The sequence below is a fragment of the Anomalospiza imberbis genome, chromosome 5, assembly GCF_031753505.1.
Source record: "Anomalospiza imberbis isolate Cuckoo-Finch-1a 21T00152 chromosome 5, ASM3175350v1, whole genome shotgun sequence".
Classification (NCBI taxonomy): domain Eukaryota; kingdom Metazoa; phylum Chordata; class Aves; order Passeriformes; family Viduidae; genus Anomalospiza; species Anomalospiza imberbis.
Window position 1 is genome coordinate 54,095,994 of NC_089685.1, and position 5,048 is coordinate 54,101,041.

Below are 5,048 nucleotides of genomic sequence, written 5' to 3' on the forward strand. Positions count from 1 at the left end.
GCTGTATTCACAGCTCCAGTTTCAGTATCTGGGCTATCTGTACAGCGTCTGGGGAGAAAGCCTGATTTTTGAGAATGTTTCACATAATCCAGGCTGAAACACAGAGACTCTCTAAGCTAGTCAAGAGGAAATACCAAGAAGAAAGGGGTGTATTAAATTTTGTGTCTCTGTGGAGCTTAAAGCTAGTGGGAGTTATTTGTCTCTGCTCAAGTTTTCATTGCAAACATGATATTTTTTGTATCTAAAGCAGGAGAGCTTTTCTTAGATACTTAACATATTTGAGGAAGAAGCAAGAACCTGGATTCAAATAGCTCTTCTACTTGAGGCAGCTTGAACTTTCATTTTTATATGAGCTTGGTGAGTAATGCAGTACTGATGGAATGTATCCTGCTTCCAAATAAAAAAGATGGCTAGGCAGTAAAACCTGTCTTACGTGTGAGTGCTGTGACCATGGCAAAAAGCACCACCCTCCTTTTCCTTCTCTCTGCCACAACAAATATTTCATTACCTCCCACAGATAGTAAGAGATTCAGCAGCAGAGTTGAAAAGCTCCATCCCAGAAGATCCTGCAATTCAGGTCTTAGGGGTGTTGTGGTGTATATGCACATGTCCTCGGGCTGAGAATGTGAGAGAATGGGCTGAGCCAGGACACCTTATAAAGCAGACAACTTCTCAAACACACAAGTCCCAGAGCAAAATATGTTCCCCATCTGCATCCTGAATATGTGGAAAAAAACCTGAAATGTGCAACATGGGACTTGAGAGGGGCCTTTGCAGTCATATGTTTTTGTGAGTAGTAAGACAAGTCTCAACATTTTGTTTGAAATATGAACTAGGAAGTAAGAAGCTCTGTTTTTTAAGGTAGATACAGTGATACAAGCATTTAAGAAGCCTCACAGGGGAAGCTCAGGCGCACAAGGAATTCAGATATCTGCAAAGCTGCATGTGCAGAATTTAAATTTCAGTTATTTAAATGTAAATCTGTAGAGTATCAGCTCAGCATCTAAGTGCTTCCGTGAATGGGAGCTCAGGCAGCTAGAGGAAGGCAACAAGGGAGCTCTGGGGCACAAGGACAACTGAAAGATGCCCTAAAGTCCCTTCCAGCTTCCATCTCATGTCACTGTGTGGTCATATAATGTTCATCCTGGCTGTTCATCCTGCTCTGAGGCTTGGTGAGATTCTGACATCCAAATTGTTGCTGCAGGAAGCTGCAAGCTCAGCTGAGGGGCCAGCTATAGTCATTATGGACTATGGGGTTCAAATGCCAGTAGTCTAGTTTCAAAAGGTTTTTTCTTCTCCTAGGAGCTTGTGCACAGCTATTTTTTCCCCTTTCTTTGTTCTCGTTGTTAAGAGGGTATTTCTTTTCCACTTGGAGAAGCCACTTTCTCTTTTTGGTAGATGGCAGTGGTGCTGTGTGAGCTGCTGCAGTGTCAGAGCAGTCCCTTATATTTTGGGCAGAGGAATGGATCTGCTCTCAGTGTGTGCCCACAGCTCTGCCATCATTTCATTCAGTGGGTGAGTCACTTTGTGTGCATGTCTCCATTTCTCCATCCCTGTGGTGGGCAGGACAGCAGTGTCTGTGTCACACACATTGTTCCACGCTGCTGGCAGACTGGCAGGCAGATCCTGCAATGCCCATGACACAGGGCAGGGCTCTGGCTGCAGAGCAGATTCTTGCTCAGAGGAATTTTCCATACACACTCTGTTTTCCTATTGAAACAAGGTACATTCTAAAAAAAAAAAATCTGTCTGTTTAACAGAAGATTTGCAAGGGACACTCACAGTGATGGGGGTGTCAGGGCAGACTGCAATCCTGCCTTGAATTTGGAAGAAGCTCATCAGAGCCAGAGCTGGTATCATGAGTTTGTATTCCCCAGTGGAACCAGAGATTGTTTTCCTTGGGAGACCCACAGGCTCCTGATCACCCATTGCCTTACTTCCCCTTCCAGTCAATTTTTAATTATGTCATTTCACACCATGAGCTACTAAAAAAAACACAAGGGACCCCCTACTTGATACACTGGTCACTCCACAGCATCTCCTGGGAAATTCAGGATTTCTATATATCCAGCTGGCTGAAGTTGTTCTTCCACCATGACAGCATCTGTGATGGGAAGAAAGAGCTTTGGAGTACCACTACAAGCCCTGCTCTCACCCTTCCAGCGCTGCAGAATGCCAGCTGACAGCTTCCCTGTTGTATCTTCATGCACTTCTTTCCACCCTGCCCCATTTCCAGGTTCTTCAAAAGGACTGTGTGGCAATAGCAGTGGCAGACAGTCACTGACAGCATCAGGATGGAGGACTCAAAAGGAAAAGTTGCTAGTTAGTATCTAGTCACTGGAGATACATAAATGTCCATTTTCACCTCACATAGCCTACCAGAGGCAGCAGTCACACCTTTCCTGGGCCGGAGAGGTCTCACAGGTACTGGGAGCAGCGGAGGACTTGCAGTTCCAACACCTAAACTTGTGAGACTTGGCAAAACATAAATATTCACCTTAACATAACTGTGACACTTAAGTCTAGCACTACACTGATTTAAGACCTGAATATTGACCGGCTAGCATCCGTCAGCCTCCTGGCTGCAGCAGCATGGCTCCCTCTCCTTCTGGATGCATCTTTGGGATGAATTTTTCACTCTGAAGCTCCCCTGCTATATACTTCCAAAGTAATGTAGGCATGGTTAATATTTATAAATAGCCAGGATTTCTACCCTTCTGCAGCATTCATTATAGTTGCAGTGATTCAAACCTCCGGCATAGACAGGAACTGCCTTGAGCTGAAATTGAGCAACTATCTAATAAAATACAGTCATGAGATGAATAGGAGTTATACAGCTGAAGTGCCTTGAGCATGCTTGAAAGATTTATTTCCTGGCTTCCTCTGGAGGGCTTTTTAGCAGGGAGGATTGGACCCTGGGTGTGTATATATCCATATAAGAGAGAAAAATATTTTAAAGTTTTAAGGAGCGGGGTGGGGGAAGGGACATCTACACTTCTTGAGGAGGTGCTAAAGAGAGAGCATTCTTCATTTTCTGTGGACCTGCTATATTTGCAGCTGCTGAATTTCCTGCAAGAACAGGTGTGAGTGCATCATTCACAGTCTTACAGACAAGTTTGCCATACACTTGTGGTACATGCAGGGAGACTCTCAAAGCTGTGGTGCCTGAAGACTGCACTGGTATGTGGGATGTGGGTAGAGATTGTATTTGAGCTCAGATGGGGAAGAGGCTGCTGGAGAGGATTCTGTAGCCAGACTCAGATTAAGGAGAAACAAATAACAATTAAGAAAATATATTATGTAACTTCAGAGCAACATGTCCAGGGTCTGAAAAAGGAGAGCTCAGTAATCATTTCATACTCTCATATCCCTTTGATCTGTACACCTGTCTTACCACACATCTCTTCTGTCTCAGATGCAACTCCTCCGTTGCTCCTAGGATTCTTGCTCCAGAGGATGGAAGTAGGGGGAATATTAGGCAAGGGAATTCCTAGGACTCTTCTCAGCCTTTTCTAGGCTGTATATTTAAAGCAGTGACAATTAAGAAACAAGAAGTGTCCCATTGCTGCCAGCCAGAGGAGAGAGCCATTCCAAAAACTCTCTCTAGAACATGGCTCTGATTCTGGCTTAGGGTGGGATACAGCCTGTCTGACCTCTTTAATCCTCTCTTATCAGCTGTTACTACCTTAAATGTAAGAAATTACACAATACAGCACCTCAGAAGTTTCTATCCACACTCTCCAAATAACAATGTAAAGATGTTCCTTTGTCACCCCACAGGATTTTAGGTTCTCTCATAATTTTCTCCCATTTCTCAAGCCTGCAATGTGCATCCCAAGTAATGCTTCTACCTTGTTTACCTGACTTTGAAACACCTTGTTCACAGACCCTGCTGACATTAAGATCATTGTTCTTGATGCACATCACCTCAGAACTGGCCAAGCTGATGACTGAACCTACCTCCTTTAAGAACAACTCATCCTAAGTGACCTGAACAAAGTACAAATTCTCTCTCTTTCTCTCTCCCCCTCTCTAGGGAAGCTAGAACTCAGTTGCCTCCAGCTCTGTAATTTCTGGACAGACACAGGAGTGAGCCCATGCCTAAATTTATCCCTGCATTCAGACCCACCCCTACTATGCTATGGTAACAGGAGTGTATATAGAGAGAGCTGGTGAGCCACCCTCCACTTGAATTACACCTTTTGTCATCTCCTTGGCATGTGAAATACTGTCTTGTATTCATGTGCTGTTCATGTGGGAGTAACCTGGGGCAGTCTGAGCATAGGAAAATCTGTACATGTAGGAAAAGAAGTGGAATTGCCTTGAGCAAGACAACCTTATTTGACCCTCCTCCTTCCTTTACAGTTGGTGTTTCAGCTGGGACAGAGAAGAATGAGGGGACTGAGGCTAAGGCCAGATGTTGGCATCAGGCACGCAGGAGTTGAACAGGTTTTCTCCATGCCTTCCTGCCAGTGCACATTAATCCTGAGCCACAGTGTCCTCTGTCATTCCAGCTCTTGATCCTTTCCCTTAATCCTTCTATTTATACCTTCTGAGCTGCACTCTCCTTTCTTATGTGCCAGTTTTACACCAGTATAAATTCATGGATGTCTGTAGGTTTGTTACTGGCTTACTTTCACCCACAAAAAAAAAAAAAAAAAGAGAATTAGACTCATCAATTCCAGGTACCAAATGGTGTATCCCTTATCCCTTGGTTTTGTAAATACTCTTGTATCCCTATTTTTTATTAATCTGTTCTAACACACATCAGCCTGCTGTTATTTTGGTGCTATATTCCCCACGATGCTGCTGCTGAAGCTGTGTCAGGGACAGTAGATACCTGCAGTTCCTCCATGCTGAGTCAGTTTGGGATAGACTCTCCCAGGGTTGTGTTCCTTGGCACCAGCATCAGCCAGGAGATGTCTTATCAGTAGCCTTTTATTTTTCTCATCTTCACCCCTCCACATTCAGCCTGGCTAGTGTAGACTGTCCTTAGGACTGTTTAGTGTTCCTCATGGTTCCATTGAGGAGAGCCAGTTAAAGATTTG